Source organism: Marmota monax, unplaced genomic scaffold, assembly GCF_021218885.2.
Source record: "Marmota monax isolate L192 unplaced genomic scaffold, Marmota_monax_Labrador192_F-V1.1 WCK01_AAM20220418_F8-fsc00029, whole genome shotgun sequence".
NCBI lineage: Eukaryota > Metazoa > Chordata > Mammalia > Rodentia > Sciuridae > Marmota > Marmota monax.
In genome coordinates, this window is record NW_026693024.1 from 15,969,633 (window position 1) to 15,987,040 (window position 17,408).

The window sequence follows — 17,408 nt, forward strand, 5'->3', positions numbered from 1 at the left end:
TAGGAGCTAAGGATGAAGCCGTGAGCAGAACTAAAGCCCTTGCGCTTGGAGACCTTACATTGTCAGGGGAGAGGAGAGAGGAAGATAAACAAGTAAATTATACAATGTGCCTGATAAGAAATGCTATGAGAAAAGTAGAGCAGAAAAGGAGGGTAGGGAATGGTAGGTCTGGAGCTTGACATTTTAAATAAGGGAGTTGTGGAAGGCTTTGAGAAAGATCGGAAGGAGATGAGGGAGACAGTCATGGGGCCATTTGGGGAAAGAGCTTTGTAGGCAAGGGGAACAGCTGGAGTAGGTGCAAGCATGTTCAACTCAGGAAAAACAAGGAGGCTCGCTGGGGTGCCAGGCAGTGAGCAATGGGCAAGGGGTAGGAGATGAGGTTTGAGCATGCAGAGGGCTGGATGGGTGAGCCACCTGCTGGCTTTCATTCCGAGTGCCATAGGAGGTCATGGGAGCATTGCTAGCAGTGAAATGTCATGAAAGGATTTGCTTTTCAAAGCATTACCGAGGCTTTTTATGAAGAATACTCTGTAGAACTGCAAAAGCAGAATTAAGAAGGATAGGCAAGAGGTGATTGCCATGGCCCGGGGTCTGCAGATGGATTAGATGTGGAGTGCATGAAAAAGAGGGGAGGCAAAGTTGATTCCAAGTTTTCAGCCTGAGCAATGGATAAAGTTGCCATTGACTGAGGTGAGGAAATGGAGAGAGGACAGGTTTGGAGGGGGAATTGGGAATTTAGATTTGGGATGTGTTAAGTCTGAGATGCCTAATAGTCTAGTGAAGAGGTGCCATTGATATTTCCATTGTGTAGATAAGGAAACTGAGTGATAGTGATAAATGATTTGCACAGGGCCACACACCTGAACAGGCTTCCTGTCCAGAGTCTGGGTTCAGCATACATTCCCCTAACTTGAAACCCTCAGAGCTAAAGTGACTTCCCATGGTGTGATTCTAACTCTAATAGCAATATATAAACATTACTCAAATAATATTGATACAATATAATAAATAGCAAATAATGTTTATTATTAGTATTAACATTCTACAGTTTATCCAGCATATGGTTGGCTGCTACGTAATCTATAAAGCCCAGTTTCCCCCAGGTGATTGCTTATTTGGAATAGAAGTTCTGATTGGACATGGATTGCAATTCGACACTATCATGGAGACAGTGTTTCATCAATGATAACCTACTCACAGAACAAAGAGAAAGAAAAGAGGTAGAAGATAGTATTTAGAAGCCTAGGAAGGCTCTCACACTGTGAGAGTTCACTGCACAAAATCATTCATTGCAGTGTTGCTCGTAATTGTGAAATAAAAGAACTATCCTAAATGCCTGAAGGGCAGGGTGTTTAAATGAACTGCGGTATGTCCACACAATGGAGATTTATGTAGCTATAAAATAAGGATAGAGCAGATCTCTGTGAACTGATTGTGACTTCCAGGACATACTGTTTAGTATTTTTAAAAAATCAAAGTGCAAAATGATGATCTCTAGAACACTACTTTTCATGTAAGAAACAGTATATGCATGAATTTGCTTATTTTGAAAGAGAAATCAAGGAAGAAAGTTACTGGTTACTTACTAATACAGGATGGAAGAAATGAGGGAGTAGTGTCAGTTTTCCTAGTATATCTTTAATATAATTTTAATATTTGCTTCATGTAAATGTTTTACATACAAATAACAATGATGTCAACTAGGGGAAAACTGTAAAATGGAAAGTTCCCAGGACCAACAAAAAATAAACAAATAAACTTACTTGTACTTTTCAGTGAATAAGAAACTACATGGTGGGGAGAGGAAAGTCAATCTAAACAACTCTAATAGAAAACATGTATTTCACTTAAATACTCTCAGACCAAAGACAAAAAGAGCTCTAAACAGATGTTGAACTCTTGATGGTAGATTTGTTTTTACAGGGACAGACCTTCTGAAAATAATTTCAGCAAATGCTAAGATTCAGCCTACATTAACAATGGGTACCTGGTTTCTCGCTACAAGAAATGGGAATTACAGGTATGGAAAGAGAAAAATACAGACTGGATCTTGTGGCATAAGACTGGGATTTGAATTATCACTATAAACTCCTGGTTTTTAGATAATTGGGTGGATAGGTAGGTGGATAGGTAGGTGGATGGATGGATGGATGGATGGATGGATGACAGATGCTGATAGAGGTCTATGTGTGAAGATGCCATGTATACTCTATGCTACCCAGACTCTTGAGGACTGAGGAGTTTATTACCAAAAATTCTAGAATGTGGTTGACTGACAGCTCTCAGCTGACAGTCTTCATTGGAATTCCCTCAGCTGAAGAGAGCCACCTTGCCCGACTTCACGAACCCTTCTTAGAGCAGCCAATGATTTATCTATGCAGGGGTGTAAAGGCCTGGACTCCTTACCCCAATTCAGAGCTCCCCTGGGGTCAGCTGAGGCTTTGTGGAGATAGTATAAGAGTCCATCTTTTCCTTTTGCCCAATGCTGTTTCCTTTGCATGCCACAGGAGATTATCTCTAAAGCACTCCAAAATAAATTCTCTGCTTAGGTAACCCTCCCGGCAAAACACACATGTGCACGTATGCACGTACACACACACACCACACACCGCACACACACACACACACACAGGATCACACATTCTGACTCTGCTGAAAAAAAACCAGAAAGTTCAAATTTGGTATAATTTGAACACCAGAAATAAATAATGTTAGCAACAAAATAAAACCCATTGAATAAGAGAGGAATCCAGGAGTCCATACTGGTATAAGTAAGTAAATGATGAACAACAGTATGAATGAATGAGAAGAGAAGCTCTTCCCTAGAGTAGAACACCAGCAATAAATGTAAAAGGAAGGGTGGCGTGAGAATGTTACCATTTGACAAATGTCACAGTAAAGATTGACCTGGGCAAGGCTTGGCAATGGATTACAAAACTATTGGGTGGGCATTTGGTGAGAAATAGGACAGCCACGTGGTCACAGAGAACCTTCCCACAAAATACTTATTAGTTACAAAGGGGTAAATGGTAGGCTGAAAGCAGAGAAAGCAGGTAGACACCACATTGACTAAGTAATTGACGTCAATATCCCCTAGGGGAGAAATCTGACATCCTGTCTCCTGACACACTTCACGGAGGAGATACCGTATCCCTGCCCCCAAAATGCATGACATCAGTCTAATATGAAGAAACATGAGCAAGAATACCAATAACAATAAGTGCTGGAGAGGATGTGGAGAAAGAACACTTTTACACTCTCGGTGGAATTGTCAGTTAGTACAGACACTGTGGAAGTCAACATGGAGGCTCCTCAAAAGACTAGGCATGGAACCACCATATGACCCAGCTACACCACTGCTGAGTATTTAGCCTAAAGAATTAAAGTTATCTTACTGTGGTGATTCTCACATGCCTGTGTTTACAGCAGCACCATTCGCAGTAGCCAAACTATGGAACCAGCTTAGGTATCCATCCATAGATGAATGGATAAAGAAAACATGATATATATATATAGCATATATGGAGTTTTATTTAGCCACAGAGAAAAGTGAAGTTATGGTATTGTCAGGAGACTGGATGGAACTAGAGACCATCATGTTAAACCAAATACACCAAATGCAGAAGGTCAAGGGTCATATGTTTTCTCGAATATGTGGAAGTCAGAGAGGAAAAAGAAAGGTGCGGGCAGATCTCATGGAAATCAAAGGGGGATCCGTAGAGGCAAAGGACCAAAGGGTGGGAGGTGGTAGCAAGGGGAGTGATATTGGCCAAATTATATTTTTCTATTTGTGCATGTACAAATATGTAACAACAAATCACATCATTTTGTACAACTCTAATGCACCAATAGACAACTGTAGGGGGGAAAAGAAAGAGACAAATTCAGTTGAAAAACATTCTACAAAGCAATTGAACAGTTCTTGTCAAATATCAAGGTTACATAAGACAAAGAAGCCATCCCAGGAGACTAAAGAGTTTTGGGAATGTGTGGTCCTGAAGAGGACCCCAGATGAGATCCATTTCTTCCTCTATTTTATTTTACTTTTGGCATAAAGGTCATTGTTGGGACAATTGGCAACGTTTGAGTAAGGTCTGTAGATTAGATAGTATTTTATCAGTGTCTGTTTCCTGTTTTAATAAATCATACTGTGGTTATTTTAAGAGAATGGCCTTGATGCTAGAAAACACATACTGTCATATTTAGGGATAAGGGGGAATCAGGCCTGCAGTATTTCTATTTCATTTTCTTTATCCATTCATCTGTAGATGGACAACTGGGTTGCTCCCACCAGAGGCAGCTTTGAATATCCTACTTAATTGCCTTCAAAGTTGAAATTATTCATTATTGGGTGGAAAATAAAGTGCTTAAGACAAATATTTAAAACATTTTTCTTTTTGGGGAAGGTACTGGGGACTGAATTCAGGGGTGCTTTACCATTGAGCTAGATCCCCAGCCCTTTTAAAGTTTATCTTCCAACAGGGTCTCACTAAGTTGCTGAGGCTGGCCTGGAACTGGAACCTGCCTGCCTCAGCCTCCTGAGTCACTGGGATTACAGATGTGCACCATGGCTCCAGGCACAAACCAAATACTTAAAAGTATGGGGATGTATCTTCACTAAGATGACAAATTTAAACATGCTGAACCAGAAAATTTAATTAGCTAGATTGAATTTTCAATATGTCATAGTTATATATAGATGTCATTCTGTTTGCCATATACACTATGGTAAGCATAAAAAGGTTTTAAATATTATAATTAAAAATGTAGAACATAATTATAAGCATCAAATGATTCTAATTGAGGTGACTGGCTAGAGTTTGGAATTGATGTTTCCTCAATTATGAAGAATATTTAATATTATATGTAGATTATAAAGATTAATATTTCATGTAGTTTAGTTTTAGAATTTTGCAGAAATATTTTAATATACACTCTCTTGCAGCCATCTGTGTGTGTGTGTGTGTGTGTGTGAGTGTGTATTTATTATTTAAAAAATGTTTTTCCTTGCAGTACTGGATATGGAACCCAGGGCCTTGTGCATGCTAGGCAAGTGCTCTACCACTGAGCTACATTTCCACCCCAGTATAGGTATTTTAAAATAAGTAATAAATTTAATAATTCATTCAAAGGAGAGAAAGAAATATCACTGGGATGGATGTAAAATCATTATTTTAGTAAGTTTTGTGCAATTGTGACTATTAAAATTCAATAGTTTCCATGTGTCAGGTTTGTATTTGTGAGTATTTAATTTGGCTTCACCTGGAGCCTGCTTTGACAGTTTCATGTTTTAAATGAGCAACGACTGTGTTAACCTGGTAGACACTGGCTTCACCAAGGGATCGAGGTTACTGACCAATCATGTTTATTTCTTGTATTCCCTTATGTGATGCAATAAAAATGGCACCTCCACCTATGATGTCCTTTCCTGAACTATAGCTGGATATTTCATGAGAAAATATCAAATTCAAATTTAGCGACAGTCCACAAGATACCTGTTCAGCACTTTTCAAAACTGTCAAAATCATTAGAAATGAGGAAGGTCTAAGAAACCCGGATTTGGAGAGACTAAAGATTCATGGACAATTCATAGTCTGGTATCCTGAGGAGAAAAAGGACATTAGTGGGCAATCCAAACAACAGTAGGTTTGGGGGAAAACATACCTATATTTTCTTTCATAGAAATATACCAATGTTGGTTTCTTCATTTAACGAGAGTTTTAAGATGTTAACAGAAGAAATTGAGTGACACATACATAGAAACTGTGCTAAATTTGAAAATTATCATAAAATATAAAATTTATTTGGGGCTGGGGTTGTAGCTTAGTGGTTGAGTGCTTGGCTCTCATGTGTGAAGCCCTGGGTTCAATCCTCAGCACCACATAAAATAAACAAATAAAACAAAGATATCATGTTCACCTACAACTAAAAATAAAATTTTAAAAAAAATAATTTTGACCATGATTTCATTAATATATAATCTCTTCATAAGGTTGCTAAAACATAGCTTGCTTGAAAGTTGAACACTTACTCAAAAAGTATTTAATGTACGCCTACTATGTCTCAGATACTTCAAAACTGACTGTTAGCCGGCTGAATACATTATTTAAAAAATGAGAACTCAGTCCAGATGGTGTCCTATTTTCTACTTTCAAGATCAGAGGAGGAACTGTTTAGAAAGCTGGGCTTGGAAGTAGAGGGAAGCAGACATAGTAGAGGGGAAACCACAGACAAAAAAAATAACCAGCAGCAATGATTCCACGGAAATATGAAGTTTTGAAGAATATTAACTATCCAGAGATTGGATTGGCAATCTGGAAATTAACTTTTGGTTGAGGGGAAAAGGTCAAGCTATTAGATTCTTTCTCATGAAGACAGGAAAGTAGGGAGCTTTTATTTGTTCCTTTTAAGTGGTACAGGACAATCACAGGAATGAAAAGCTTCTCTTCCTCTCCTCCATATGACTCTAGACCGTGCGTCAGCGCACACTTTAGAAAACTTGTACTATCAGTCCCTACTAGGAAGGCGGAAGCCAAGAAAAGGAGTCGAGTCGTGTCCTTTTGTTTAATAAAAGGATACAATAGGAGAAGAAAATTTCAGGATTGGCATAATTTTGAAGGAGTATATAATTCATATTCTGCATTTAATCTTAAACTCAGTCTTGCTATGATTTAAAGAATTCTTTTGGCATTGCCTGTTCTGCTAATGCCTGAGGGTCTTTTTTTCCGTTTGCTTTATTTGTTTAAGTAAGTAAATAAATAGATAGATTTGTTTATTGATTGATTTATTCATTGGTACCAGGAATTGAACCCAGGTGCAGTTAACCACTGAGCCACCTCCTCAGCGTTATTTATTTATTTTTATTTTGAGACCAGGTCTCACTGAATTGCTTAGGGCCTCCCTAAGTTGCTGAGACTGGCTTTGAACTTGTGATCCTCCTGCCTCCACCTCCCTAGCTGCTGGGATTACAGGTGTGCGCCACTGCACCCAGCTTGGTTTGTTTTAAAGATGAAGATCTAGCTAAGCTCAAGGATAAAGAAGTGACCACATGACAGTTGAGTGACGCTTTAGTGGCTACATAGTAAAACAAAATACTATGTAGAAAGAACCTAATTTGGAGCTCCAGCCTGTGCTCATTATCTCCAGGTCTCTAAATTGAATGATATTCTCTGTTTGTGGTCTAGAAGTGTTTGTCCACTACTCAGCTTGAACCCTACCAACTGCTTGTATTAAATTAGCAGACAGACTCTGCTGAAAATGTGGTCACAATAGATGAGTGGACAGGCCTAGCTTCCCAAGGCCTGAAGCTTGTTTAACAGATGTACCCACATCAAAAATGTGACCCTACTTAAATATTTCCTCACATATCCAGTGAAAAATGATAGGGAAAATATAAATTTGAAATTAATCAGTTTTGGCAAAGAAATTTCAGAATATACACTTGGCCAAAAATGATTTTAGTCATTTTCAGGTAAGCACTAATTACGAGGCGATGGGATTTTTTTTTTTGAGACAGTGTCTTGCTAGTTTGTTGAGGCTGGCCTTGAAATTATGATCTTCCTGCCTCAACCTCCTGCATAGCTAGGATTAGAGGTGTGCCCCTCCATGCCTGATAGCGGTGAGAAATTTTAAAAATTATTTTGTAGGTAATCTAATCTGACTACCTCCTTTTGCTAATTGAGGAAACTGAGGACCAATGTTTATTATAGGTTTCTGGATGCCAAGGACCCTGCTTAATTTCATTTAATGCTTACCAAAATCAGACCAGCAAGCAAACCTCTCAAAGACTAAGAAACCAAGGCTAAACCAGGAGCGTAATTTACGTACAGTCACATAAGAGTGGAAGAAGAGGGTCTCCGGTCCTTTATCTATAGGAACGAGGAGTGTGGCTAGTTCTCTGAAAATCTGTGCATCTGATTAGACTTTATTTAAAAGTCTTAAGTTTTATTCAATGCCACTGGCATCATTTTAATCACCTAAAATCCTAATAGTTCAAAAATTCACTTTTCTCCAAACTCCAACTTAGAGTTAAGGATGAGGATCGAGAAATGAGATGGAAATTTCGTAGGCTCACCATTAGGATGAAGAGAAGCATGTAGAGATTGAGGAGTTGTGGGGCAGCCCCCCGCTGGAGGTTGGCTATAATAAAACAGTGAGAAAACCTGGGATTTGGGTCTTGGGTAGGAAAGAAATCAGGGTTTCACTGTGAAGAAGGAAAAATTAACACCAGTGCTACATAAACTCTTCCAGAAAACACTAAAGAAGGAACCACTCCCCAACTCATCGACTCAAACCTGCATTAGCAGAACCACAGGCACTGTTAGTGAACTATACTTTGGTATCATTCATGAACATAGAGGCAAAATCTCTTACATAATATTAGGAAACCAATGCAGCAATATATAAAGGAAAGCAGTCAAGTTGTATTTGTTTAAATTTTCAGTTAATTTTTTTTTTTTGGTAACATTTTTGGGGCATCAAAACAAGTCTTGGCCACGTATTATAGATCCTCTTTCTCTCTGGCAAGCAAGGAAAATGGCAGAACTGCCTTTCATAGTCATTGAAGCTGCTCTGATAATCACACAGAAAGGACCCATATTTCTATGACCGTTAAAAGAACACACACATGGATTTTGATATTGTTTCAGAGTGAATTATTTTTATAATTTTGTTTCTATTATCTCACATACTTCAATCCTCTAAAATTTAAGAAACAGAAAATAAAACATTCCTTTCATTGTCCATTAAGGAAAATACATCTGCTTCCTGTTGGGTGGCAATTTCATGTAGCTCACGTTAGTTCTGTCTTACACCATTCAGTGGGTAAAAAGGGCAGCATCACTCCACTTTGCAGCTGAGAAAGTTGAGCATGTGGCTGTGACTTGCAAGGTTGGCATTAAAATTCAGTAATGTGGGGCTGAGGTTGTAGCTCTATGGGAGAGTGCTTGCCTAGCACGTGTCAGGCACTGGGTTCAATCCTTAGCACCACATAAAAGTAAATAAATAAATAAAATAAAGTTACTGTGTTATTCTACAACTTAAAAAAAAAAAAACCAAAAAAAAACCAACACACAAATGTGCTATTCCTGCCTGTTGAACTGACAGCTTAGCAAATTTCAACCGATGACATTTCCATTGGTCTCAGGGAAGCTAGATGAGAAATCTTGGGGGCTGGAAACAAATAACCTACCCTCTAATTTAGCTTTATTTTGCTCTTGAAATGCGTAGACTAACTCTCTGTGTGTCAAAAGATACATCCTTCTGTATAAAAATGCCTTTGGCAGGCTACAGCTTGTTTTTCCAGTTAAATTCATTCCTTCCTGTGGGTCTGAACCCGTGTGTTAGTGTTACTGGAAGAACTTTGACATTTGCCTGGGGCATCATGATGGGATTGTTATAATTAGCAAGGTTCAAAGGCTTTTCAGGTAATGAGAATGTATAGTGTTTTCAAAATAAGAACCATGGATTCAGTAGAATTTAAAGACAACCAGAACTCCTACTCAGAACTCCTTAGTACTTTTCCAGTAACCTACTTGTCCAAATAAAGATACCTGCTAAACATTACTTGGGGAGATAACCTGAATAGTTAATCAGAACCTTAAATTGACAGAGTGGGTAGAATAATATTAATATTTATCCTTTGAAGTGCAACTAATGGAGTTTCAGCCTGTTCGTACCAGAGTTCCATACCGAAGTTTCAATTCTTTGGATAGTTTAAAATGCCTCGTTAATATTTCAAGTAACTCTAAGGAACTGTAACACTTGAATTATTTATTTATTTATTTATTTATTTATTTATTTATTTATTTATTATTGCTGTTGTTGTTGTTTGGTACTGGGGATTGAAGCCAGTGCACTCTGCCACTGAGCTATATTCCCCAGCCCCTTTTATTTTCTGTTTGTGACAGGGTCTTACTAAGTTGCCGAGGCTGGCCATGAACTTGAGATCCTCCTGCCTCAGCCTCCCAAGCTGTGGGAATTATAGGCATGTGCCACTGTGCATGGGTTATTCATTTATTTTTGTGATGGGGTCTCTCTGTTGCCCAGGCTGGCCACAAATCTCATGGTCTCAAGGGATCCTCCTGCGTCAGCCTCCCTGGTGCTGGGACTATAGGTATGCACCACCACACCCGCTTTAGAATTTTTTAAGGTATCATTTTTATCTAAGAAAAGCAATGGCCACTCATTAACATAGAGTTCTAAAATAAATAAAATCAGATGGTTCTTTTAAAATTATTATTACTTTTTTTAAATGCCTACCAATCAAAATAATCACAGCTCACATTTGACTGTATTTCATTGTGTTATTTTGATATGGAGATAAGGTGTGTGTTTTACATCCTTGGCCTAACACTGTGCTGATTGTTAAAACTTGAGTCTGAGGGAGAGGAAAGAGAAGGCTCTGCCTGTACCCGCAGATTCTATGTCTGCGTATCTGATTCTCTGCTCTTTATGAACATGATTTGGACTGAGCGTGGGAGACACTGAGGTCCTGTTGCCACTCACCCCAGAAGCCCACTGTAGAATCTTGCTTTTTGTGAAATCTGGGAACAAAGACTCAAGTTCTATAAAGTAAGACCTGGGAGCTGGGCTGAGGCACTTGAAAGCACCTGTGCAGAATGTGCCTGTTGTATTCCAACCCGTGTCTCCTTCAACTTCATCAAGGTGACCTTTCATTTTCCGTCACTGCACGGGAAGTGGGGATGAAAGCTAGGTCATGAATGGTCCGAGAAGCAATGTCAAAAACTGACCCTTCTCTTATAGTGAGAGAAGGCAGGAAGGTCATTTAAACTAGGAAGCAGCCCCCGGGAGGGAAGGAGGGAAGGAATGGTGGGAGGTGGGCTCCTTCCCTAGTTTGATTTCATTTAGTGACGAGGGCCTGGATAGCTTTGGAAAGCCTGCAATGTGAGGGTTAGGCCAGGGAGCATGCCCAACCCCTCTCCAAGTTCACTTTCAACCCCTATAATGGAAATTTGATGCACAAGGACAGAGCGTCAGGGTACTTAAAGGTGACCTCCAAATACCACTCCAGGTCTGAAAGCCTCTTACAGGACCACTGATTTAGACCTTGCCTAGAAATAGGTGAAGTGTGTGAGGGACATGGAGAAGAAGGCCTAGCTTTTCATGAGTCTGCTCTTCTTTGGAATGCATGTGCTACATGGGGCTGTCTTTGCTTTTACCTTAAAAATGATTACTTTCTAATCAAGAGAAATGCTACAAGATTTGTACTCAAAATACCAAGGTCATAAAAGAATGGATGGATAAATTGTTCGGATTAAGGGGAGCTAGACCTGACACCTTAATGCTACACACAATCTGGGGGGGGGGGGGTTTCCTTTTGTGATAAAAGATATTAATGAAATAAGTGGTACAATATGAATAAGATCTGGCTATTAGAATATTGCATCAATGTTAATTTCCTGATGAGCATAATAGTATATGACTTTGTAAGAAAATATGCTTATTTTTAGATATTTGGATTAATTAGTGTCCTGAAGTATTTGTGTCTGCAATTTACCTTCAAATAGTTCAGGAAAAATCATTCACAGAAAAAAAAATTCAAACTAATATTTTAAAAAATGTTCCATGTGTGGGGACTCTGGTAAGAAATTATGTGGAAATTCTTTGTACTATTCTGAAGTCTAAATTATGTCAAATCAAAAATTTTAAATGATAAAATATAGGTTTTAAGCCTTAATGTGTAAGGTTATTTTGTTAACATTGCATAAGTACTGAAAGACACCATAGCAAATATTTAGGATAGCCTTAATTATTGATAACATATTTTCCTTTTAATGATGTATGCTAAAATTCTAATAGCAATAAATGATTATATATTTTTAAGGAATGATCTGATTTTGAACCAAGGATACCAGGGATTAAACCCAGGGGTGTTTAACCATTGAGACACATTCCCAGCCCCCTTTTTTTAAAAAAAAATATTATTTTTGAGACAGGATCTTGCTGAGTTGCTTAGAATCTTGCTAAGTTGCTGAGGCTGGCCTTCAAATTGTGATCCTTCTGCCTCAGCCTCCCGAGCAGCTGGGATTACAGGAGTGTGCCACCATGTCTGTCTGATTGAACTGATCTTATAAAATGAGTCTCACTTGATACAGCAAGTCCCATTAATCATCCTCCAATCTGACTTGTCTCCTAAGAGAACTGATTTCATAGGATGAAATCAGGTGGATGGTAGAGGCACAGGGCGTAGGTGAGCAATTTGAAGGAAACATGTCACTCTGCCACTGTACATTTTCTTCCCCAAGTATTTTGCCTACGTTATCTTTTTATATTTTGCATATATATACAATTTTAGACTTGTAGTTTTTCAAGTAAACATTTCACAGTTTGATGAGATTTAAAAATATATATTTAAAGATGTCTAAAAACAACTACAATCTGTAAAAGGCCTCTTATTGACTAAAGTAGAGCTAAAAAAAAGGGGGGGCAGGATGATTTTATTATCTGAAAGTACCTCGCAATGTAAGTATTGCTTATTCTTAATCTATCCCTCTCCTGAAATCTTTGCCTTGGGCAATGTGTCTTCAGCAAATCTAAATGTCTTTCAGTCCTGACAAGATCAGTGATACCAACTCAAGGGCGATCCTGTTTTCATGAGTACTATTGTCCTAATCCAATACAGTGCAGCTAATTATAACTTTATATTACAAGTCCTTCCGTCTAAATTAGGCTCAAGATAAAGAGATGCGGTGTTGGTCCTCCTTGCTTCTACCAGTTTTTCAGATACAATAAAGACTTTAAAAGGTAACGGAGAGCTCTGTGTGGAGGTGCATGCCTGTGATCCCAGTGACTCTGGAGGCTGAGGCAGGAGGATCACAAGTTCAAGGCCAGCCTCAGTAGTTTAGCTACTTCTTGAGGCAATCTCAAAATAAAAAAATAACAAGGACTGGGGAATGTAGCTCAGTGGTTAAAAAAAAAATTCCCTGGGTTCAATCCCCTGGGGGGAAAAAGAGGATATGTTTACTTTATTCACTGCCTTCCTGAATAAACACATCCTCCAAGGTGGGAAATATAAGAGGTGGTGCAATTGAAGTTTAACCAGCAATTGCCTCATTTCAAAGTACTCCGTTTTTGTTATCTTGTTTTCTGTGTTGCTGATCTAAAGCTAGGCATTTTTCCGCAGCCCTTTTCATATCTTTGATATTTTGTAATCTTTCTAACAGGTGTAATTCCTCCTGCAAGTTGAGACTTCCTACAGGGCTATTTGTACCAGGAATGACCAGTCCCAGTAAATTCTGTCACACCCACCCACAAATTACAGGCCAAGGCATGCTCAGGCAAGAAGGGTGGGAGGGGTATCTTTAGGCTAGGTTGTGAGCTAAGCTCCAGCCTTGGGTAGATTGGAATTCTGTTGTCTAGTCCCCGATCCCAAGTGCATCCCCAGCAACAGTCTAACCTCATTCAAAATCAGAAAAATGGGTGAGCTCTGTTGTGGGTGGAGCAACCCATACTATCACCAAATTGGATAAGCAATTAAAAAAAAACAAACAAAAAACCTCATGCTTAACCTCATGCTTATGGATCATTTCCATGAGTAAAAGATAGGTATCTATTTTAGAGGTTTGGATGTGGTTTGTCCCTGAAAAGTTAATGCTGGAAACTTGTTCCCACTGAGGTGGTGGATCCTAAAGAGGTGGGGCCTAGCAGAGGGTGGTGAGGTCTTGGGCGTTGCCCTCTGAAGGGATTCATGCAGGTCTTGTGGGACTTGGTTAGTTCCTAGGCCAAGCGGCCGTCATGAGTAAGTTTGTCCATCTCTGCTCACCTTCCATTTCCTCTGCAATATTGTAACACAGCCAGGCCACCCTGGCAGGGACACGAACATCATGCTGCAGGGACCCTCCAGCCACCAGAATTGTGAGCCAAATGAATCTCTATACTTTATAAGCCACCCACCCTCACATACTCCATTATAGAACATAAACCAGCTAAGATGGTATCAAAATATTGTCACTAAACAAAACGTACCACCTTGGCAATTATCTCCCAGCTTTGAGTATCTCTTTGAGCATCAACCAAATGATACATGGCCAAAGAAGGAAGCCTGTCACAAAATGTGGCCTTTCAGGGCATTTTAGCAGTGAGAAGGAAACAAATTGGAAAACAGTATTTCAAGGAAGAAAATGATTGAGAAATAATAATAGTTGAGATTGTGTGTGTGTGTGTGGGGGGGGGGGTTGTTCTTTGTAGTTATAATTTTCCCCATATCATAATTTTTCTAATAGTCATGATACTAGGTTTACAATTCCACATCTTAAATTTCTCTCGCTTTCTTACGATGCTTCCAAAAATTAATGTGCAGTTTTGGATTATGTAGTAATCAATATTTAGAGCACAGCCTATGCAAAGTATAACAGTATAACATCAATACCAAATAGAAATGCTTGATAAAATGACAAGTACTTCACTTTTCTTTGTGCTTTTCTGATTTTTTCAACTAGTCTATGGTTTCTACTATTCATGGTATAAATAGTAACTATTCTCATAACTAGGGAAAAAAAATCACCTCAACAGCTAGCTAATTAAGACAATGCCATCTTAGATCTCCCAGAGTTTTTGATATGGGCATTGCCTATTTTCCCTCTGTTTCTTCTTTTTAGCCTTTAAACATCCAGTTTTGGAAATGAGACGTTCTGCTTTGATGGTAGACTAGGATCAAATTAAACTACTCCTGAATCTCACAAGGCTAATATTTCAAATTAGAAATTTCAGCTCACTCAACACATTCTATCACACTTGGGCTTGATGAAGCGTTACTTATGTGAATAATTAGCCTGAATAATGTGTGGAAAGCAAGAGGACAGTTTTCCAGCCAGTCATTAATTGTTCTTCCCTCCTACAAAAATGAACAAGGAAAGGCAAAGAAGAGGGTGTGGCAGGTGACAAAGGCTCTTCTTCCCAAGGGCCTTTCCTGGGACTTGAATGGGTTTCTATAGCAGTGCAAGCAATGTTTGAGAGTTAAATGAGCAGAAATCCATACCCAGACATCCAGGGCAGCCCGAGGGCTCAACTGCAAGACTCCATAGCCAGAAGACCTCTGTATCGTGTCCTACAAATATTATCTAGCACCCAGTCTTATGACCTACTATGAGACAGAGAAAATCCCGAGGTGCTTGGGCACTACCACTTCATTATAGTTTCTATTTTAAAAAAACCGACATTCATACAGGCAGCCCTTTTACTAAGCTAGCTGGTTTGCCATACTATCTTTTAAAGATGATAGCTAACTGACAGCCAAAGAAAACAGACACCAACAATCCACAGCACCTCTCTGGCTGCAATCATAGCCCAATCCAATGTGTTTCCCACCTCCAGCCCCGGATGTTCAGAGTCTCTTATTTTGAAGTTGGACCCAGCTGGGGTTTGAAACTGGCTCCAGACGTTCTGCAACATTAACAGATGGTGGAATCCTCTAGGAAGTAATTCCACTGTGGGTTTCTATTCCCTAACCAAGGTTTTTAAACATAATGCGCTTCCTCACCAGCTCGCTCGGCCTTCCCATTCCTTGACTAACCAGTCTCTCCCAATCTCCACTCAAGGAAGAAATGACAAGAGAAAAATCACAAAGAGAAGGGAGAGAGAGATCATCACCTCATATATCCTGTATATGCTAATAGAAGCACATATTCTAATTATTTTTCATTAAGAGATGGGGGACTGGCTGGGTGGCCCAGGCTGTCCTAGAACTTCTGAGTTCAAGCCATGCTGCTACTTCAGTCTTCCAAGCAGCTGAGACGACATGCACGTCCCACTCAGTATTCTTTATCTTCTTAGACATGAGAATTTCATCTCCCCTCCCCAAATGGCCTTTTTTCCTGTTTTCAGCTTTATTTTGCTTTAAGAAATTCTTCTTCTCTTCAGTTTTTTTTTTTTTTTCTGGTGATTCTTAATTTCACAACAATTGGAATCTTTACCAACCATTCCATAATAGGAGCATGATGGGTTTGGATTAGAAATATCCCTGTCAATCTCAACCCTCCAACTGTTTTGTAAGTGATGATTGTTAAAAAGAAAAAAAAAAAAACCCATAATTTAAAAAAATAAATTTAAAAAAAACTGCTAGACATTTTCTGTTTCTGCAAACTTTTTTAGCTACTTATTTTTTAAAATAAATGTGAACTCTTCTTGTAAAAAAAAAATCCTTGCCAACACCAAAAATATAAGTTATTTTTAAATCAGTTGCTGCATAACATGAAAATTTGGTGTTGGTATTTGCTTTTTTTCATTTTTAAATTTTTGTTCTTAGCCAACCAATTCCACAACCTTTCTCCACAATTCCACGCCCCATCGCCATTGATTCTCTGAGCACCCATAATCTGTGCACTAAATTCCATTTTGCTTGTTAGCTGCCTTTAGTTTTTGTCTTTCCAAACAGAAATATTAACCAATACAACTGGGTTCCATATTGTCCCCTTTCCCTGTTCTGAAATTTCTAGGAATTAAGCATAGATTAGATAACAATGACCCAAATGTTATCTTCCAGATAAATTTCCCAGATTAGTGACCTGGAATTAAGGGAATGAGGAACAAGAGTTAATGCATCCAGGGACTAGTTTAGCAGCACAATAACTGTGACACATATTCATAAGACATGAAGAGAGATGTGACATTGTCCACGTCTTTCTGCATCATTGTGGGGCAGGGCCTCGACAAAACAATTTTCCCCAGAGTTGGCTTTAGTGAAGGACTATGGTAAGTTCCCTCCCTCTAGCCCTCTGCTCTGATATCCTTCCAGAGTAGTCAGAAATAAAGGCCACTGAGAGAGATGCTTGGGAAAGGGGAAGGGACAGAAACCATCAGCCAGCAGTGCCAGAACCGACACAGCCCTCCTTATATATACGGGGGGCATTCAAATGTTCTTAGGAGCTTTATTATCTTTGATATGCTTCACAGAAATGCTCGGTGAAGGCAGAGTAGATGTCTGACCTCCATTTTACTGTTGACATAGCAGCTTGAGAGAGATAAAGTAAATTTTCCAAGGTCCAAGGCTGAAAAACCACATCTTCTGGTTAACCTGATTAAGAAAGCAAATAGGTAGGCAAAGTAAAAGGTTGGCAAAGAGGTAAATGGGTGGTCAATGAGTGATGAGTTGTAGACCTTTAATTATTAATAAGTACTACTGCGGTTATCCCCACTGTTGGATCCTGAGATGAGCCCCTTACCTTGAAGATGGGGATAACAGCCGGCTGTCAAAGAGAAGCGACAGGCAAGGTATCAGGAGCTCAGTGAATGTTTAATGAATGAGTGAGATGAGACACGAGATAGGATGGGCAACCTGAGAGAGAGAAGGCCTAGTGCGCAGTAAAGTGTTTTGATTCCGCAAAATGGAGGGCATAGAAGCCCTTGGAAAGGGTTGATTTAAGAAACTTTAAGCTACACCTGGTTTATTG